Source organism: Artemia sp. Qi Xiang Cuo, chromosome 8 (assembly GCF_049724085.1).
Source record: "Artemia sp. Qi Xiang Cuo chromosome 8, ASM4972408v1, whole genome shotgun sequence".
In the NCBI taxonomy this organism is placed as follows: Eukaryota; Metazoa; Arthropoda; class Branchiopoda; order Anostraca; family Artemiidae; genus Artemia; species Artemia sp. Qi Xiang Cuo.
Genome location: NC_142801.1, coordinates 19,226,991 through 19,249,845, shown reverse-complemented (window position 1 = coordinate 19,249,845; position 22,855 = coordinate 19,226,991). Strand labels below are relative to the sequence as shown.

Genomic DNA, 22,855 nt, shown 5'->3' with positions numbered 1-22,855 from the left:
GGTTAGGTTAGTTTAGGTTCCGTATTTAATATAATGTCGTCTGGGTGGTCCCCCTTCCATAATTCTTTGTTGCAGTTTTCATAATTGAGTGCTTGTGCTTGTCAAGTGTGGAACTTGAGTGTGGTGGCTACAAGACACAAGTAACTAAAAAAAAATTTTCTGATGGGCTAAATATAAATTAAATTTGTACATTTTAATCAGGTTAACCAAAATGTCTGGTATACTAGATCGTGTTCAAAATTGGATAAATAATGTGAAAATCTGTCGTCTCACAATATTTAAGAAACCTTTTTCCATGTTGTCACTTAATTTCGGCTAATATATTTCCGGCTAATATATCAACTTGAAAATCTGTTGTCTCCCAATATCTAAGAAACCTTTATCCGTGTTGTTACTTCATTTCGGCTAATATATTTTCAATGTGTACAGTTCAAATGTATTAAACTAATATTCGAATAAGATTTTGAAAAATCGCTCAATGAAAAAGGTCTTATATATAAAAAAATTACTAAAAACATAATATAAAAACATTTTGTGAAATTCAACACTTGTTTGAACGTCAATTGTTATAAGAAAAATTCGATCTGAGAATGGCAATAAATTTTCCTTTAAAATATATCAGTGCATAATCGCTTTCTTCAACTATTATTCAATTTTTGAAAAGCTACCAAGTCTTGAATGAAGGTAACTCTGATTTCGGGCTGTAGCTCAAAGCTTTTCGCAACCTATTTATATTCAATTACAAATCTAAATAGTTGTATAGGGACGATCGAAGTACAGCGTTGATGTTCGGTACTTCGGTAAGTAAAATTTAATTTACTTATGTGTTGTTGATTCTCCGCTTTGCCCGGCGCCTCCACTCTTATCATTTTTCGAGCCCCCTCTCCCCTTTAAAACCAGCTAAAACTCAATTCGTGATCATAGTCGCCAGGTGGTGCGCATTTGGGTACTTTTATGAGTTGATTGCGCCGATTTCGCGCGTGTCAAAAAAAATCAGCGCAAAGTGGGCGCATTTTGCCTTCACAATAACAATGACAAAAATTTTTAAATCTAGTGTTTACTGACAAATTCAGGAATCTGTCTATAAAGACAGGTGGAATTTTCAGAACCACGTAGGGATCCTCATATCGCATTCCAGCCTCCGTGACGACCTAAATTTTAAATTATTAAAGCGTGCATTATCCTTAACGTGAGAAACCAAATTGAAAAGTGCTCAAATTTCGTTAAAAAAAAAGAGTGGGAAAAGCTGACCTTTGTTCGACATAGCTCAAGCAGCTCTTTCTGCTTACCCATCAGCAACCCCTTCGTCGAGAGAGTGTTTTCTGTTATGAATCTTGTCAAGTACAAAATTCGAAACAGGATGCACATTCAAATGCTTAAATCAATTGTGACCATCCGACTTAGGCTAAATTGCCATGGAAAGTGCTGCAGGGACTTTAATCCTACACCCACTATGCTGAATAAATTTACCATTGACATGTTTGACATCAAAAAACCATCCGATGACAATGAAAATGAAGATGAAACTCTTGTCGAAATTTTGGGTAATATAGAAGGAGGGTTTCCTTTTTAACTTCGAAAATGATCTTGAATACTAGTCGAAAGTCGGTACAATATATGATTAAAAAATGTAAGAAACTAATCCGAAGTTAATTAAAAGGACAACACAAATAAAATAAGAATAAGAACTGTTGAAGGACCTTGCCCAGTATAATTTTGTCTCATATGTATGTCTTTGGCATCTGTTTCGTGACAAAATCTCAGAACATTGTCTTTAGCCTGCAATTTTATAGATAGTTGCATTAATAACAGCCGGTCTAATTTCTTATCTTTGGCTTGGTCGTTCTTGCCGTTCTATTTTATATTTTGAAAGCTACGAAACATTTTGTTTTCATTACCAAAATTAAGAATTTACATCTTTTTGCAGCCTGGAATTGCAATTTCATAAAAACATTGTATAAAGAAATAAACTTTGGTATCACTTACCTAAATAACATATTGGAGAGATGTGACCTTCAAAGATCATGCTTCTCTTTAGTTCTATATTAGATAATCCTATCTATTAGTTATCTTTATCAAATGCGCCTTTAACTTCCACATTTCTTTATAACTTATTTATATTGCAAGACCATTATACTGAATACTTATTTCTTTTTTTAGTTCTTTAATCACAATTTCTATTGTCGGTAGGGAATAATTCAACGTGTTACCCAGGAAGGAATGTAAAATCCCACCTTAGATATTGGCAAGTATTTTTTTTGTTAGATCTTCTGTAATTCTCTTTTTTATTTAATTCTCTGATATGCCAGAAAACTAAGGAAAGTATCTTTCTTTTCAAGCCAGAGATTGAGAACAGAAAATTTCGACCACAAAAGCGCATGTAATCAGTCAAAAATGCTTCACTGTTTCAGATTTCGGAATATGGTACCGAAATCTGTCAATGAAGACTGAATCCTACCAATGTTGAGGTCTTGTATTCTTAAAAGCAAAATTCACACTGTATTGTCTCTGATTTTTTTTTTTTTTTTTTTTTTTTTTAAACCCATCCCTGCAAGATCTAATTTACCCTGAATTTCGAAATTCAGTCAAAAAATATATAGCGAAAATGCGCCATCGGCTTCCCTTGGTGCGCTATCTGAAGTCAGGCACCTGGCATCACTGTTGTGCTTACTGTATAAAATAGGAATTCGTCCCGCAGAGCACTTTCTTCTCATTTTTTTTCTGAGTATTCTTTGCTCATAGCAAGAAAAAGGAACGAAAAAAGAAAAGAGAAAAAGCCGTCCGAACTTTTTTTTTCTTTTGAGAAAACGGAATAAAGGGACGGCAATACTCGTCTACACTGAGAGTTTTTCATCCAGTTTTTCCACAAAACGGACCATCGGGATTATTACAGTGCGTCCGGATGCTTGGAACTTTTCTTTTCTCTGAAAATACTCAACAGAATTCCGCGAACACAGGTCACAGCTATTGATGACTCTATGATAAATACAACTAATAGTCGATCAGACACTAAATCTTTCAAATCCTTCGTTTGGCAAAATCTGTAGGATATCCTTATGCTGAGGTCCATAGGAGACAATGCTTAAGAAAATAATGGCCTATTACGCTCAAAATTTTGTGAGCAGGAAATAGCTAAAAGGACGAAATACATCCGAAATCAATTTATGCAACAATGCAACAAAGCTTTAATTCCAAGGGTTTAAAGAAGAAATATAACAAATTCGAATAGGAATGTTGCTTTTATTACTCTTTTCTTCTTTGAATTGCAGTCAATCCTCAATTTGTGCTACATAAAAATTGAATTCGGACCCGCTCAAATTGCGGTCTGCTTGGCTGTTTCATCTTCTACGAGCCTACGAATTATTGCAAAATCACGAAACAGTGGACAAAGAATTACTTAAATAAGACAGATATAGCATCTAATCCAATTATCACATCCTGAATAGAATTAATTTCACGAGAACTCTCGCCACTCCCAGTAAATTTTTCTTTCCGATGTCTCCAGGGACTAGAGCATAGTAAAAGCCAACGAGCATTTTAAGTATCAATATGAAAGCACCTTTATAATCACAAACAAGCAATTTGAGTATGAAATAACAGCGGGAATTAAAAATTAGCGGGAATGAAATAACAAATTTGAGGAAATGCGTCCGAATTCAATTTATATAACAATATAGCATAAATTTAAGTAAAAAAATAAAAGTAAAAAAATAAAATAAAAGTAAAAAAAAAATTAAGTAAAAAAGGGGAAGTTAAATTGTGATTTTGCTAATAATTGCATTGGATTTAAGACAGTGGAAGTTTTCTGTATTATTTTTGTTTTTAGTATGATGATTATATATACCCCCATGGACTCATTCATTCACTGCCAGGGGTTAAAGAAGAAATATGAAAAATATGAACGGAAATGTTAAAGCACATTTTCGCGTCACTGGCCCAGTCACTGAAGAGCTCACTGGATACTTCTGTGGGACACCAGCGAGGCTCTAAAATAAGGCTGAACCGTCTTCGATCAAGGGTAAAAAGGAATAATCAAGTTTTGATCACTATCTACTTAAAGACTGATTGGTTACTGGCGACTGAAAAACATCTTGCTAGTTGCCTCTAAAAGGATTTTTAGTGTGTAACCTTTAACTAGCATTCCCAAAATGGGAAGGGAAAGTTGCAGATTAGCTATCCTTGATGAAAACAACTTATTTCTTACTGAATATTCTTCTGAAAATTGCACTGTAAAATTGAATAAATACTGTCTACTACTACTACTGACAACTCACCGCAGCACCAAGCCGCCAGAGGCCAACACAGCTACGCACGCTCTTCCTCCACCCCAATCTGTTCAAAGCCTCCCTTTTTACAACCGCCCACGAAGTTCCTATTTCATTTAAATCTTTCTTTAAGACGTCCTCCCACCCCAGACGGGGACGACCTGCTTTCCGTTTAGCCCTAGACGATTGGCCGAAAAGAACAATCTTCGGCAGTATGTCATCCTTCATACGCACAAAGTGCCCTAGACACCTCAGCCTTTCTTTCATTATAGTCCTAGAGAGTGGCATTGAGCCACATTTTTCATATAGCCTATTGTTTGAAATACGGTCAGTCAGCCGTGTGCCCAGAACAATCCTTAAGCAATTTCTCTGGAAAACATCTAGCAAATCTTCATCCGCTTTTCGGAGCGTCCATGCTTCAGAGCCATATATAAATGCTGCCTGGTAGGAACAAAGTATAAACAACTCACTTCTTAGTGATCCTTTTTCTATTTGGCAGTACCTCATACCTCTGCACCCTACACTACAGGGGTAGCTAGTCTGTACCTTTGCCAATGGAATACAAGCAACTGAGGACTGACAACTCGCCAGGGTAAGAAAACATTCAAAAATCAACTGGTCATAGGCTATGTTAAGCCTTGCAGTGTCACTGGCTATTCTCTCAATCAACTTTTAGTACCCATGGATTCTTGTAGGTAAGGTTTTATGCACAACAAAATCACCTAGGTACAGTCAGATATCCAAGTAGGGGGGGATAAGTTACTTAAGAGTAACCTAACACAAAATTCATTAAGGTTCTGTGACTCTCAGGAGAAATTCCCCCTTTTTTCAGAAATATGGCAACTTTTCTCAGGCTCGTAACTTTTGACGAATAAAACTAAACTTGATAAGACTTATTAGTCAGTGATCCAGGGACCGTTATCTTTCAAGACGTGGCTCACATTCACTGCAGTTGGTTTGAGGGTGGATTCTAGGGTAATAGGGGGCGCTGATAACGAATATCGGGAGGCACAAGTTCGCATGCGTGTACAACATGGCCATTTTAGCCTATAAAGTCAAATTTTGCCTATAATGACGTCATGCTGCTCTTGATTTTTTTTTTTCACGGTAAATAAACTGAAAACTTTATAAACTTGACCTATTCTAAATCCTAAGAATGAGTATTTTCACCTGGCGTGTTTAGTTTTACCCCACAACCTTTATTTTTTAGTTAATACCTATTTAATTTTGAAAACAATGATTTTTAATATACTTTTTCTTAGATTTTTCGGTTTTTTTGACGTTTTTGCCGGCATAAGTATATTTTTTATGCTTTATTCGAATTCTGCTCGTCATTACGAGTCAAACCATGTGCCTGTTTTTCCAAAAAATCTTAATTTTTTTGAAAACTTAATAGTTTTAACCAGGAAAAAAAACTACTACTACTGTAGTAGTAGATACCATCTGGCTTACATAGGCTCATATACGAGCCTCAAGGTGGCAAATCCGTGTGAGCGTGTAGTACAAAGGGGACTGAGGCTGATTTGAGACATTCTTTTCTTTAATTCCCAGCATAGCAGGGGCCGATGATCAAATTGGTTGGATCGGGTCAACGGCCACTGAGTAGTAGATGGTAACTGTCATAATCAGCTGAAAGTAAGGTTTAGACGATTGCATTAGCAGTTTATATATAAAAAAAAAATCAAATATTTAAAACTGAACATGAAACGGTGGCTCAAATCTCTTTTTATTCTTCATCTTTGTCTTCGGAATCGTTCCGATTCACATCGGACAGTAGGTATTTTTGGGGTCAGCTCCACACTTGCATGCGCTGTCACAGAAACCTATTTTGGAGTATTTGCAGCGCGAGCCGCATCTCGTCTTGTCACAGTTGCAAAATGAAAGCGATGCTAGCCCATGCGGCATCACAGAAACTAGGTCTAGCTTCTGTTCATGGTTTTCAATTCTCCAGCCCATATCGGTAGCCGAGGTAAATTAATACGAGGCTTGTGGCTTTGGATCCAAATCAGTTACTGGAACATCCACCTTTTCAAATGAAACAAACACGAGATATCTTTTGGTGGTAAACGCTGCAAATCCTCCAATCTTGGGTACAAATGTGCTCAAAGGTCATTCAGACTATTGAAATTAGTCGTACTTTTGCCATATACCGTAACCACAAGCTGGTTACAGACGTTGACTAAACCATATCTTTGCACAGATGATGGCTTCTCTGCAAGGGCTCGAACTTGATCACCTAAAGACCCCAACAAAGAGTCCAAGGACTTTGCAGCTCGAAAAAGCAGACCTTTCCGATTCCATACAGAAAGCTTGTGGTGTCATATCCACTCAAGCTGTGGACAAGCGACAAGACGTTGCAAAATGTTACTCCTAGTTTTTGTGCTGCCGTATGAATAGGTATGCAGTAGGGCGGAAATTTAACCCAGAGCTGCTTGAGGCCAAGACTAGCAAGATACTGATGCGGCTAGTAAGGCAATATCAGTATCGTTGGTTTGTATTATCACAAGTGTGCTCTTTCGTCTTGCGGCAACTGCTGTGTGGTATAACACCCACGTGTCTGCTTCCTCATGGCCAGACGAGAGATCGTCATCAACGGAGCCTCCATGGGGGGAAACGATAACAGCTGTATGTCGACTCTCGAAAGCTCCAGCGAGATGAACCCTCTGATGGGTCGAAATTTTGAACTCTCAGACCTCAAAAAGAACTTTCAAGAGTTGACCTTTGGCTGAGCGACTACTGAGAATCCCGTCCCAGAGTGTTGCAACTTTGCTGGAGGAAGTGAACGGGCTAGAAAAATTTCCTCTAGGATCTCCTTTTCTTTTTCTACTGCCAGATGCTTCTTTGAGGTTGAATGAGTAGTCATCACGGGCTCTATCGTCATTAAGGCAGTTATACCTGTCACCAACCAAATGGATATACTGACGAGCTTCGGGTATGTTCCTAAGAATCCCACTGTAAACTCTTATTTCAAAATCTGCTAGCGTCTCATTTTGTTCTGGTCGATAAAACCTTATGATACTCATGACATCAACTGTATAATCAGATGGAGGAGAGTCTTGAAAAAGCGTAAATGGAATCATTTTTGGCCATGACTGCAAGCCAGACTGTTACAGAATGTAGTTCAAGGCTGTTGACTTTGTACCAGTACGTAGCTGAGGCTTCCTATGACTTGATGATAATACTGCAAGTGAGGTCGGATATGGCTGTAGCTCGTACTTCAGCTGCTCACAGAGGGACAAAGTTTGTGTTGAATTTTCAAGAGGCAGAGCTCGTTTAAGCAGCTCAGTTTCCCCAAAATCTTTATTTTTTGGGCTGTTTCATTTTTCCTTTTTTGGCAACAGAGGCGAAAGTTTACACTATGCCAACTTTTACTTTCGTGGATGTTCCTTTGAGATATGGGCTCATGGCTTCGAAGTCAATGTCTCGGAAAATCAGCAGACTATTAGCTACGGCTTTTGGAGCTCTATCCCCTGTCATAAAGCTGTGTAGCTATGTTCTCGTCGTCTTGAATGGGTTTCCGAGCAACTTTACCAAGTCCATAACCCGATTTCTGCCTTTTATTGTCAGATTCGTAAACGCAGTGGTATCTTCATGATGCTTTATTGCCTCGTCATGCATATTCAGGTTTGCTTTCAGCGTTCTGGTGACCGTTGTGAGAAAGGGGACAGTAGCCAGATATCGATCCCTGGCATTTTCATTCGTTGTCGCACCAACGATAACAGAAACTCCTCGATGACCTTTGATGTCCAGATTCACGGTTGACTCTCGCATGCAATGATTCATGGAAGCCAGATCGCATGCAATGCTGCAAAACGACTTGGTTGTTTTCCAAACAACAAAATTGCCACTTACAAACTCTCTGTGAACTTCTGGCGCTTTTTCAGGCAGGCGTAGCATTTGTTCTTGGTGGTTAAGCGCAGCTGCAGCGTATTTATGGTTTCCAGATGCAAAGAAAATCGGAATCATCTTTTTTTGTGGCGTTTAAGTGTGATCCCCAGTCCGCAGCTCTTTCAGCATAAAGATAGTTGTTTCCAGTAGGAATAAGATCTAAATAGTTGATTCAGAGGCTATGACTCCTTATGGCAGATCTGGACTCGTTGCACTTCGAGAAAAGCGGAGCAATGCTGTCCAACGGATCTCCTATCTGTTTACATACTTCAGAACTAATTGTGCCATCATGGTGTACCTCAAGCAAGACAACTAAGACCCCCAAAAATCGTTGTTCCCTGAATCCTTATATTTAAATAGATCAGATAAATATCCTAAATAATTTCCTTTTATGCAGTAGTTTTCAGTACATTATGCAATATTTAGTGATCCAAGGCTCGCTGTCGTTCAAAAAAAGGGTGGGGGTGGCTCACATCAGCCGTAGTTGGTTTGAGTACGGATTCCGGGGTAATCTAAGGTGCTTAAAACGAACATCGGGGTGCACATGCTTGCACTAATGTAGAACTTGACGATTTTAGCCTATAAAGGAGAAATTAGCCTTTTATGGCTAAGTACTTTATGCAACTAAAAACTGGTATGTAAGATGCTCGGCGTTTTTTTATTGCTGCGGAAACCAAATTCGCGCATGCGATTGCAGAACGAGGCATCTCTTGTTTTTTTTGTTTTTTTTTTCCTGGTTAAAAATATTAGTTGTATAGAATGTAAATATATGATTTGATTCAAAAAAGAGCGATCTATCGTTTGGTTGAATAAAAATTATAGGTTGTGTTGAGAATATTTCGAGTAAAACGCCACTATTCAGAAAATTTTCTTTGTGGTGTGGGGGGGATTTTCTTGTTCAAACGCTTATACATTCTTGCAGATTCAAGTCTCGGCTATGTTTTTATTAACAACTTGTAAAGGAAATTCCGACGGTTGAAATGATGTGCAGTTTGATTCGTTTTCATTTTTTCTTAACAGATAAAAAAAGGTAAAAAAAAACTTGGTCATTGCAGGCTAATTTCTGAAAGCTATGACTTTATTTAAAAAAATAAATAAATAGTTACTCAAGAATTAAGATTTTTTGGAAAAGAGGCACATAGTTTTCAGATAAATAGAATTCAAGTAAAGCATAAAACAATATACTTATGTAGGCAATATTTCAGAAAAAACCGAAAAAACTAAGAAAAAGTATATTAAAAAACCTTGTTTGCAAAATTGAATAGGGTTTAACAAAAAAATAAAGGTTGTGAGGAAAAACTAAAAATACCAGGTGAAAGTACTAATTCTTAGGATTCAGAATATGTCAAGATTATAAAGTTTTCAGTTTATTTTACCGTTTAGAATAATCAAGAGCGGTATGACCTCGTTATAGGCCAAATTTAATTTTACAGGCTAAAATCAAATGTTGTACACGCGGTCGAACTTGTGCACCCCGATATTCGTTATCGGCACCCCCGATTACCCTAGAATCTACCCTCAAACCAACTGCGGCAGATGTGAGCCACCCCCTCCCTTTTTTTGAACGATAGCGAGCCTTGGATCACTGACTATATATATTTGAAATCAGCATAAAAAATAAAATTCTTTCAATGTATCTATTGATATCAAAATTCTGTTTTGTACAGTTTTGGTTACCATTGAGCCGGGTCACTCCTTACTTACAGTTCGTTACCACGAACTGTTTAATAGTGAAAACAATGACAAAATCTTAATTTAAAAATATTTTTTTCGGGTTTAAAAATATTTTTTTCGGGGTGGGGGCTTACAAAAAAGCTTTTAAAAATCGCATCAAAATTTGTTTGGATTCATTTTTGTTACGTTTTCACGAGTCGGACAAAAATTTCTCGGGGGCGGTCAAACTCGCTAACCGCTCCCCCTCCCTGGAATCGCCCTTGTCATTTCCATATTGTTTTTTTATAACCATTTTTAGATTATATGTAAAACAGAACTTAGCTATTTTTGTACAGCAAAATTCCCAAATAAAAATGATGTAGCTTTAATTTTTTTTTATTTAAGAAGTTTTTTTACACTAATTCAGTTCTGGAAAACAAAACCGGAAATTGGAGGAAAAATATTAAAAGTTGAAAATAGAATCTAACACTGACAGTTCAAACAGAGGGGATATTCATTAAACCTAAAGAATACCACTTACTTTTTTCATTTCTTTTTTAGCAGCCAGGCAGAGAAATAGGCAGAATCTGATAACCCAATAATGACAAAAACAACAGGAGAGGGATAGGCAATAAAAAAATTGATAATTTGACTAGGAAGTGCCCAGAAATTCAAGAAAATTTAGGATTTTGCGGAGGGGGGCTCGAGTCCCCCATTTCCATAAGTCCCTGGAGACTGATATTAAGAGGAGACTTTTGTTTTTCAGAATCAGGATAAAGCAGCAAATAATTCTCCTGAATATATTCGACACTGAGCAAAATTGATTATACCTTAATGAGCGTTGTATAATTATTTCTGACATTTCTGGACAATATTTTGTTAAGACTAGTTTTTACTCATCAACAAAGAATCCTTAAAAAAAATAACAGTATGCTTAAAACATAGATTAATAGATATACAGATACATAATTATCAGCATGTAACTTGACCAAAATGAGCAGATATTTGATAAAATGCAGCGGGCGCCAAAGGTCTTCAAGCCAATTGAAATATAGTGTGTCATTTCAACCAAAAGTACACGCTTCCGATAGAATACGATTCCTTTACAATCAGTTAAAATAATGTCAAAATAAACTGCTTTCCACTCTCTCTTCTAGACAAAGATTGGTAGGTAAGTGGTTGTTTCTGTTTCCTTGAATGATTGTCCAGCCCTTTCTAGGGCTTGGAGTAATTCATGGCAATTATTACTAGGAGATGGTAAGTATGAAATATTTCTTACAGGTAGTGGGTATTTTAAAAAGACACCTCCTCTCTAGGTTTCGAGAATTTTTGGGGGTATTTTCATTGAAAAACTGAAAGGAAATAAAATTGCTCACTCCTAGATTTTATACAAAAATTTGACCCCTCCCCCGTACATTTTTGTGGATTGATGTCACTGCATCCCTTCAGTGGCGGATCCAGGGGGTGATGGGGGAGCGCGCCTCCCTAACGTAGTCTCAAGTAGTGTAATTTACGCAAGTTTATCGGATCAGCCTATCCCCCCCTAATAAAAATCCTCGATCTGCCCTTGCATCCCTTCTAATGGTAAATAAACAAAGTTTGAACATAAATCATTTACCTTTCTTTGCTACAGGAAAACATTTGAATCAAAGAACTTACCTTGATCGGTCGGACAATGGTAATAGTTTCAATTAGCGTCATTGGTGCAATCCTTCCATCAGATAATTTCCTGGAATTCATGATGTTTAATTAATGTTTTGTCACAGAGAAATAGAAGGACTACTTGTAAAACATCTAGTGACTCAGACTTATCGTTCTTTTAACTGGCTTAACATTTCACACAAGTAAGCCAATCAGGTGGAACTTAAATTTTCCTTCTTTTCACGGCTTAAAATAAAGTACTAGAGGCAGGGTCGCTACTAGCCAAAATGCTTGGGGGGGGGGGGGAGCGAGGAATTTTTCCGACCAGCTGGTCATTTTTACCGTGTATTTCTCGCCAATAATTTGCATAATGTCCGTTTTGAAAACGATACGTGAGATATCTGCCTGAGTAGGTAAAACCCCTGCATTTATTGACCAAGTTTGAGATTTCGGTATGTCATGTCACTATTTCTATGCACTTTATTTAACCAAATGGAAAATTGTGGCACCATCTGTAAAATCAATGCAGGAGTCGGTAAAACCATGCATGTACTGACCAATACTGAGATTTCGGTATGTCATGTCACTGCTTCCATGCACTTTATTTTGCCAAATGGAAAATTGTGGCACCATCTATAAAATCCATTCAGGAGTTGGTAAAACCTCTGCATTTAGTGACCAAGGTTAAGATTTCGATATGTCATGTCACTATTTCCATGCACTTTATTTAACCAAATGGAAAATTGTGGAACCATCTGTAAAATAAATGCAAGTGTTGGTAAAACCCCTGCATTTACTGACCAAGATTGATATTTCGGTATGTCATGGCACTTTATTTAACCAAATGGAAAATTGTGGCACCATCTGTAAAATCAGTGCAGAAGTCGGCAAAACCCCTGCATTTACTGATCAAGATTGAGATTTCGTTATGTCATGTCACTATTTCCATGCACTTTATTTAACCAAATGGAAAATTGTGGAACCATCTGTAAAATAAATGCAAGTGTTGGTAAAACCCCTGCATTTACTGACCAAGATTGATATTTCGGTATGTCATAGCACTTTATTTAACCAAATGGAAAATTGTGGCACCATCTGTAAAATCAGTGCAGAAGTCGGCAAAACCCCTGCAACTACTGATCAAGATTGAGATTTCGTTATGTCATGTCACTATTTCCATGCACTTTATTTAACCAAATGGAAAATTGTGGCACCATCTGTAAAATCAATGCAGGAGTCGGTAAAACCCTGCATGTACTGACCAATATTGAGATTTCGGTATGTCATGTCACTACTTCCATGCACTTTATTTTGCCAAATGGAAAATTGTGGCACCATCTATAAAATCCATTCAGGAGTTGGTAAAACCTCTGCATTTAGTTACCAAGGTTAAGATTTCGATATGTCATGTCACTATTTCCATGCACTTTATTTAACCAAATGGAAAATTGTGGAACCATCTGTAAAATAAATGCAAGTGTTGGTGAAACCCCTGCATTTACTGACCAAGATTGATATTTCGGTATGTCATGGCACTTTATTTAACCAAACGGAAAATTGTGGCACCATCTGTAAAATCAGTGCAGAAGTCGGCAAAACCCCTGCATCTACTGATCAAGATTGAGATTTCGTTATGTCATGTCACTATTTCCATGCACTTTATTTAACCAAATGGAAAATTGTGGCACCATCTGTAATATCAATGCAGGAGTCGGTAAAACCCTGCATGTACTGACCAATATTGAGATTTCGGTATGTCATGTCACTACTTCCATGCACTTTATTTTGCCAAATGGAAAATTGTGGCACCATCTATAAAATCCATTCAGGAGTTGGTAAAACCTCTGTATTTGGTGACCAAGGTTAAGATTTCGATATGTCATGTCACTATTTCCATGCACTTTATTTAACCAAATGGAAAATTGTGGAACCATCTGTAAAATAAATGCAAGTGTTGGTAAAACCCCTGCATTTACTGACCAAGATTGATATTTCGGTATGTCATGGCACTTTATTTAACCAAATGGAAAATTGTGGCACCATCTGTAAAATCAGTGCAGAAGTCGGCAAAACCCCTGCAACTACTGATCAAGATTGAGATTTCGTTATGTCATGTCACTATTTCCATGCACTTTATTTAACCAAATGGAAAATTGTGGCACCATCTGTAAAATCAATGCAGGAGTCGGTAAAACTTCTGCATTTACTGACCAAATTGAGATTTCTGTATGTCATGTCACTATAACCATGCAATTTATTTAACCAAATGGAAAATTGTGGCACCATCTGTAAAATCAATGCAGGAGTCGGTAAAACTTCTGCATTTACTGACCAAATTGAGATTTCGATATGTCATGTCACTATTTCCATGCACTTTATTTAACCAAATGGAAAATTGTGGAACCATCTGTAAAATAAATGCAAGTGTTGGTAAAACCCCTGCATTTACTGACCAAGATTGATATTTCGGTATTTCATGGCACTTTATTTAACCAAATGGAAAATTGTGGCACCATCTGTAAAATCAGTGCAGAATTCGGCAAAACCCCTGCATCTACTGATCAAGATTGAGATTTCGTTATGTCATGTCACTATTTCCATGCACTTTATTTAACCAAATAGAAAATTGTGGCACCATCTGTAAAATCAATGCAGGAGTCGGTAAAACCCTGCATGTACTGACCAATATTGAGATTTCGGTATGTCATGTCACTATTTCCATGCACTTTATTTAACCAAATGGAAAATTGTGGCACCATCTGTAAAATCAATGCAGGAGTCGGTAAAACTTCTGCATTTACTGACCAAATTGAGATTTCTGTATGTCATGGCACTTTATTTAACCAAATGGAAAATTGTGGCACCATCTGTAAAAAACCCCTGCATTTACTGACCAAGACTGAGATTTGGTATGCCATGTCACTACTTCCATGCAATTGATTTAACCAAATGGAAAAATTGTGGCACGATTTGTAAAATCAATGCAGGAGTCGCTAAAACTGCTTTGTTTACTGACCAAGTTTGAGATGTCTGTTAATGACATGTCAGTATTTTTGTGGTCTTTATTCAACCGAACAATAAATTTTTGGCGGAGTCAAAAAATCGTGGCGCTTTGCCTCATGCTTTTACCGACTCGTTCTTTTTACCGAGTACCCAAAAACATTGTAAGGAGGGTTTTCTCCCTCTCCCCATACGTGATAACCCTGACTGGAGGTTTTCAAACAAATCAGGTTCTATTAAAGTGGAGTTATTCGTTTCCAGAAAAATGAAATAATATTATTAGTTGACGGAAAAACATCACAGATTTAAATCAATGAAATCGAAGCACGCCTCTTACCATTGAATTAGAAGGTTGTAATCTCTATTTTTCTCTTTTTTGTTCTCTTAAAGAATAAAATAATTAATATAAAAAAAAACTTTATTTTATGGGCAAAATTTATTTCAGAATCGATTTCAACTTTGGGTGGGGGGACGAATTTTAAGCCGGAGCTAAGAATGATATTTATAAATAAGGAAAACATTAACACAAAATCCTTCAAAGACCTATACATACCACGATACCAAATTGAAGATATAATTATCTGGAAAAATAAAATTGTGAAGCTTACATAGCGCATCACTGGGATAGCAGATGCACTATTTTTTACTGAACAGAAACCAACACCAGTAGATTTGAGTACAAGAAAAGAAGGATTTACATCTACTCAATGATTGACAGCTTTTCTACAAGTATTTGTGCATGTTTCCATAGTGTATTTGTGTATATACATCAAAGTATAAACATATACTGAACACGTTCAGTAGATGATTATACTTTGATATACATGCATGTGCGTTTTCATAGTGCATTGTGCTTTTTTTCATAGTGTGTATTAGGCTAACACAAAAGAAATGAAGAGTATTTTGTGTATCTATCTGTAAATTACGCTGCATACACGTATGCTACCTATACTGCAATTTTGGGGGACAGTCAGATTTTGTCATTAGCCTTACTCTTCAAAAAACAATGTCGTCAATGTCAAGATTATGTGGAAAAATATTTTATGTATTTCAAGAAAGAACTCTAGTCCAAAGGGTATTAGGTATGTGCCTGACAGGACATTGAAACAGGTTGAAATCCGTTTGTTTTAGGGTTACAACTTGCATTTGAAGTTTTCAGCTTATATCCACAGATTTTGGTGATCAGGTCTCTAGCACAGTTTTTCTGTAGTAGTACATTCCCCTCCTCTGCAGTTGAATTTTACTCAGTTGTAGGCAGCCGGTGTTGAGGTTCTACGCTGGATGAATTTCCAGAGGAAGCCTGAATTGTTCACAACCCAAATTGATATGTATTAATAGGGCAATAAATGTGGTCAAATTATATGGCCAATTTATGATATGATCAAATTAATATGGAAATAATATGTGCAGTATTGTAGCCGCTTTAGAAAGCCATGTTTACTTGTCGAGTTTACTATATTGAAGGACCATGCAGCCGGGAGACCTCTCAACGACATATATATGTACACACACACACAAACACACATATATATATATATATATATATATATATATATATATATATATATATATATATATATATATATATATATATATATATATATACGGTTTACCAAATACTTTGATTTTACCACATTCTTTTAAATGTTGCAACATAACGCAGTTTAAGCTCGATTCTATGGCTGAAAGCGGATAAATAGGTTTGAACTTCCAGTGAAACTCTAAATTAAATACCACTAATATGTCTAGTGTAGTGGCCACTTTAGATAACCGTATTGATTTACCGAGCATTTTCAGGATCTGCAAATAAACAAAAATACATATTTTATCGTATTTGTACAACGTGTTTATAAAAATCGTATTTATTGTCGAGTCATTTATTTAAAACGGCTTTTGAGACGTCCAATGCAAATTGAAATGCTTAAACTAGTCTTGCTATTTATTAAATAAAAAAAAACTTTTTTTTAACTAAAAGTAAGGAGCATCATTAAAACTCAGTACGAACAGAAATTATTCTGTATATGAATGATTGCCCCCTTCTCAATACCTTGCTCTTTACGCAAGGTTGTTAGCACTAACAAAAGTTGTTAGCACTTTTAAAAAAGTTTTCTATTCTAATTAAGCGGCCCCTGTGTTTCAGTGGCCGTTGTTAAAAAATTGGGACAAACAGTCAAACTTTAGCGTAAAGAGAAAGGTATTGAGGAGGGGGGCAACCCTTCTTATACGGAATAATATGATGCCAGTTTCAATAATATAAAACTCCTCCTTGGAAATTTCATCCAAAGTAAAGTGCCCTCCCTCCTCGTCAAATTCCCTCCAGACAGTTCTATCTTTGATGAAAATCTCCCTCCTAAAATTTCTTGTGGACGATTCAACCTGAAAAATTCTCCTTAGCATACTCTCATTTGAAAAAGACTTTAATTTCAAATCGGTGTCCCGATCACAACGGAAATGGCAAAATGCCCCCTTTCTTAAAAATTTTCCCGGAAATCAAAACACGCAGAAAATAGCCTCTGGATAATTCCCCCGGTACATCTCCCCTCAAATTGAGTTAGCAAAGAGAATGTAAGACAACTAAAAAGAATTTCGTAAAAGAATTCTATCAAATCCCCCACAGTGTAAAATTTCCAATCCTCTCCCGATCTTCTAGGAACATTATTTCGATACGATCATCCCTGGAGAAAAAAAAATCAAAACAAAAACCAAATAAACACGCATCCGTGAACTTTCTTCTGGCAAAAATTGCAAAATTCCACATTTTTGTACGTAGGAGCTTGAAACTTCTACAGTAGGATTCTCCTTGGATTCCTTGGATTTTAGGAGGTATTTTCAACCTATTTCAAAAATAAGGCAAATTTTCTCAAGCTCGTAACTTTTGATGGGTAATACTGTACTTGATCAGCACATATTTGGAATCAGCACAATAAGCTGATTTTTTTATGTATCTATAGATAACAAAAGGTAAGTTATATAGTTTCGGTTACTATTGAGCGAGTCGCTCCTTACTTAAAATTCGTTGCCACGAGCTGTTTGATTATAGCCAATGAATGTGTCAACATTCTTCTGTTGCTCAGGAAATTATTCTTATCTTAATAAGTTCATAATAAGTTACGAGTTACAAAACCGTATTGATTTGCTGAACGAATTCAGGCTCTGCAAATTAAAAAATACGTATTTTGTCAAATTTATGAAACATTTTTTTAAGAATCGTAGTTATGAATCATTTATTTAAACGGTTATTGAGACGTTCAATGCAAATTGGAATGCATTAACTATTGTTGCCATTTATTACAGCCAATGAATTTGTCAACATTCTTCTGTTGCTCCGGAAATTATTCTTATCTAAATAAGTTCTAAGCCTATCTCTGATCCTATGTCCTATAAAATGACAGATAAATCAGACATGACGTTTTAATTGATCCCGAAGAAAGATTGGTGAACGTCAATAAAAGCTGCAGCTGTTAACACCTGCGTTATCTTCTTTGTAAAGCCCATATGACTAATTCTTGAATAAATTGATAAGGTCAGGGGAGGTTAATTTCTTTGAGGTTTTCCACCAGGAGCAGTGTGTTCACTATTGTCCAAATTTTCTACTTAATTATTTTTCCTCATCGTAGGTGGATTATTCCATGGGCTATATGAGTAGAAGAATGGTAAAGTTAACTAGGAAACTTTATTTTTAAATCGTACCTTTGCCATTATATAGTTTAAAACTAATAATTTTCTATTTAATAGTTCATATAAGTTTTTCTAGGGGAAATGGCTTCCAGCCTGAAACTATTTGAAAATAATTGATTTTTATTTCTAGTCCCTGAAGCAGCGAAATATGTAACCCGAGCTGTCATTAATGAGTGCCTCGCCCTAATAATAACCTAAATTCTAAAAAAATAAATTTTAGTATTAATATACAAATAAAAGAATAAGATGAGTGGGGGGATGGTAAATCCTTTGAGCTTCCCCATATAGGGCAGTGTTTTCACTTTAATTAATATTTTAACATGCACCATTCTATCTCATTAGGGCGTATATTATTCTATCAAAAGATCCATTTTTTGTGCGTAGGAGGGGGAGTCAACAATAGGCAAGTATTTTCAGACCTCTTTTCGGAATCATCAAAAACGTTTTGTTCATTCGTCCGGTTTTGAGCTAGGAGAATTCCATAACTCGACGTAAAGTCTTTGCACAATTTGATATTTGGTTGCTGTTGTTTTTTTTTTTTTTTTTTTCTGGCCACTGAAGCCGTTTTTGTTGTCTGTAAAAAGTAGGAAGTATTAATTAAAAATGGAAGAAGTAAATCTTAAACAATTTAATTACCCCAAAAACCCTCTGGTCGGTGGTGGTTCTGGCCTCTCTTGCGCCCGGGAAAAATTCTCGATTAGCCCCAAACCTCTCCCCTGCACTGGCAGATCCAGGTGGGGGTGCTGGGGGCGCGTGCCCTTCCCTAACGTAGTGGTCAATTTGGGGCTATTAAATATCATATTAAATATAAAATTCGATAATTTTTTGTAGAGGGTGAACAGCTTTTTCTTTTTTTTTTATGGTGGGGTGGTTTTTATTACTTACTATTTTTTTGTATCAATCAATTGTTAAGGCTCCCTTTCAATTGCTGGTATTTTCTTTCGCAAGTTAATCGGAGCAGCCTATTAAGCACCCCCACTAAATCCTGGATCCAACCCTACTCCCCTGTCTCTCAAAAAATTTTAGGCCAATTCTTACCTAAATTTTTACATACTATCAAAATTTGTGTTTAAATCTGACTTTTCTTACTTTATATGGGGAAAGATATGGGAAAAAATTAAAATCACGGATTCAATTTGCTTATACTTACTGCTGACTGCGCCCTCTAATTAATTTTAACAAAAAAATACCTATAATTACAAAACGACTGTAAATGTTAGATTATTTATTTGAAATTTTGCGTCCCTAAAATTTCCGCACCCGGGATAAGCGCCGCTACCTCTGGTTGCCGTAACTTGTTGTTTATAATAATGACAATAATAAAAAGAGGAGGCCTTAACAGTATATAACCACCTAGACAAACTAAATACAAAGCCGTGTCAGTAGTATCCCTTGCACAAATACAAGCACACCCCTATCTCGGTGTAGTATTGAAGTTAGCAATCCCTCACATCTGGTCTTTTGAGATGACGACATTCCTGGAACCATTGCTTGCCAAGTTTATTGTGTAACAATCCAATGGTTCCGAGCGGCCAGTACTCCCATTGCGTAACATATCTTGCATAAGGCTTCCGGTGAAGGATACATTTGAAACATTGCTTGGCTAGCTTATTGTGTAACAATCCAATGGTTCCGAGCGGCCAGTACTTCCATTGCGTAAGGTATCTTGCATAAGGCTTCCGGTGATGGATACATTTGAATGCCAAATATTAACATCTCCTGGAAACATTGCTTGCCAGGTTTTATGTCTCAGTAAAACAATAGAATAGGTTCGGACGGCCAGTACCATTGCGTTATCTCAGCTTCCAGTGGTGGGTACATTTGAATGCCAAATATTTAACCAAAGTCATAGATGATATTATTGTTGCCTACAGTTATAGATGGCGACATGTTTTCTTTTTTAACAAAGCCTTTTTTAGCTTCTAAGCAGTTTTTCAATTGATTTTATGGAATTTATATATGGTGTAGGAATCGAAAGTGAGACCAAAGATTTCCTATGGTAAAAGAACGGTACATTAGTCAACTAAGCCAACGAGTCATTGATGATCTTATGTTCTTTTAGGCAATCAATGTATTGTTTCTGGGTGCTGGCCAACTGGTGCTAAGCGTCACTATATTGTAACAAGTTATTTGCGCAATCAATTTCTCAACTGGAGTTGGAGATATGGTAAATACTATTAGTGATTTGTTTCCGGGCCCCTTTTTTGCCATCATTCGAAGAATATGCATACCACAGTGATTTGAGATGCTTACTGGACAGACAAATTCTTTTGATGGTAGATAACACTTGTTTTACTCCCAAAAATTGTTATGACTACAACCACCCAGGTATCCTTTTTTGTAATGTAATGGTACTGAGCACACCGGTTTTTCATTAACGGGGCTTACACATTACTTTAGGTACCCATGTTTCCATCCAGGGCCCCATATCTCCCTCCAGGGCCCTAATGCCCTCCCAAGCCCTCCCCCCATTTTTTTTGGAGGGGGGGAGGGGATAATTTATGAATACAATGGTTCCTGACGGCCAGTACTTCCATTGCATCTGGCGTGTCGAACATCTGGTATTGCATAATCATTAATGTTGTCGATGAAACAATACAATCGCTCCGGACGGCCAGTACTCCAATGCATTTGGTCTGTCGAGCATCTGGTATTGCGTAATCATTAATGTTGTCGATGAAATAATACAATGATTCAGTAGGGCAAGTACTCCCATTGCATCGGGTCTGTCGAGCATCTTGTATCGCGTAATCATTCATGTTGTCGATGAAACAATACAATAGTTCCTGATGGCCAGTATTCCCATTGCATCTGGTCTGTCGAACATCTGGTATTGTATAATCATTCATGTTGTCTGTGAAACAATACGATGGCTCCGGACGGCCAGTACTCTAATGCATCTGGTCTGTCGAGCATCTGGTATTGCATAATCATTCATGTTGTCGATGAAACAATACAATGGTTCCTAATGGCCAGTATTCCCATTGCATCTGGTGTATTAAGCATCTGATATTGCGTAATCATTCATGTTGTTGGTGAAACAATACATTGGTTCTTGACAGCCAGTACCATTGCGTAATGTATCTTAGCTTTCGGTGAAATACATTGTTTGCCAATTATTTGATATAAAAGAATGAGAAATATCCCGAGTTATTATCATTAGATGAAGTGAGCTCAAGACGTTTCAAGGATGTTTGGTGTTTTCGATATTGAATATATTGGTTTAAGGAAGTCCTCGTTTGGTGTAATTTTTGAGTGTGCGTTTTTATTGCTCAATATGGACTTTAGTGAATTATCGTACTATCACTGGCATGTGAATTATAATATGTATGTCTTCAATAGAGACTTATTGAGTAGCTTGTTAAGACGATTGAATCATATAGGGATTTACAATTAAGTGATCCCCCCCCTATTGTATGAAGATGGGAAGGAGCTGAATATTATTCAAGATGAAGTAAAAGAAATAATAATAATATTTCATTTATGCCCACTTAAGAACAAAAGAAGGTAGCGGAGTAAATAATCAGCAAAAGAAAAAAAGAGAACGCTTCACACAACTACATTACATACACAAAATTTAAGCAAAATCATACATAAGCCGTGTCAACGGAGATAAATACAGGTGCGTCAGGGTTTTGGCACAAGCAAGGGTTTCAATTTCTTCGCATTTTGCGGTAGGATCAATAACTCCGAACCTTCGGCACAAGGAGGTATTGGACGTCCAGGGCACGATTCGTAACAGATATTTTGCAAGCTTGAAGTATTTAGTACGAATTTGTCGTTTTTAGGACTGTTTAAGCAGATCAAATAAAGGGGAAATTTAAAGAAAATTTGGTGTTACGATTGCCTTAAAAAGTCTCGCCAGAATCCTTTCTCTCACAGTATTTTTCAGGGCTACCGCTTTTGCGTGCCTGGTGCGCATGCATCCAAATGCCGAGGATGAAAACAGGCCGCGCAGCATTCTAATGTCAGATCCGTACTGAAATTCCGAGATAATTAATTGTCTCTAATCCAGCAACAGTAGGGCCATCGCAAACCGAAAGAAGAGTTCTCACGCTATCTGTACCGTTAAATACTACAAGTTCTGTCTTAGAGATATTAACATGGAGACTAATATCTTTATAAAGGTTAACCAGCAGCTCAAGATTTTCTTTTAAAAGAGACAGTGAAGAACTTAATAGAAGGAGGTCATCCGCATACGATATTAAACTCAAATCTACACCATCAAGAAAGTAGCTACCATGGATATGCTTAGTAGCGATGTAAATTGCCGCGTTGAATAAAATTGGGCTAATTGTTGATCCTTGCCTGACTCCTTTCTTGAGGTGTATTTCTTCTGTAAGAATAGGTACATATCTTACTTCATGTTCCATTATACCGGTACACACACGAATGACACTATTATTATACCAAAAATACAGGACCTTAACTATGCTAGGATCAACCCCGTTCTTTAAAATAGTCAGAAGAAACTGTGGGTGCGAAACTGAATCAAATACTGCAGCTATATCAACACAGCACATGTAGAAAGTTGTCTTTGATTCGGTTACTCGCCTGAAAATCTTTTTCATTAATCTATTTGCCGTTGCACAACCATGATGTGCCTTAAAACCAAACTGCTTAAAACCGGTAACACAAGACCGGACTAGATGCGGCATCAGAATTTTTTAGAAAACCTACCAAGAACCGAAGAAACTATTATGGGGTGAAACGAGGATTCTACACTTTTT

General features: G+C 36.8%; 1 protein-coding gene across 2 annotated transcripts in view; it reads right to left on the bottom strand.

The window, feature by feature from the left end:
* Positions 1-11,463: 11,463 nt before the first annotated feature.
* Nost (Nostrin) overlaps positions 11,464-22,855 on the bottom strand; it is a 123,530-nt gene continuing 112,138 nt past the window's right edge. For both annotated transcript variants that reach the window (XR_016142113.1, XR_016142112.1), the window contains one exon: positions 11,464-11,535. The gene's annotated coding sequence lies outside the window, so the exon portion shown is untranslated. The remainder of the gene's footprint in view (positions 11,536-22,855) is intronic.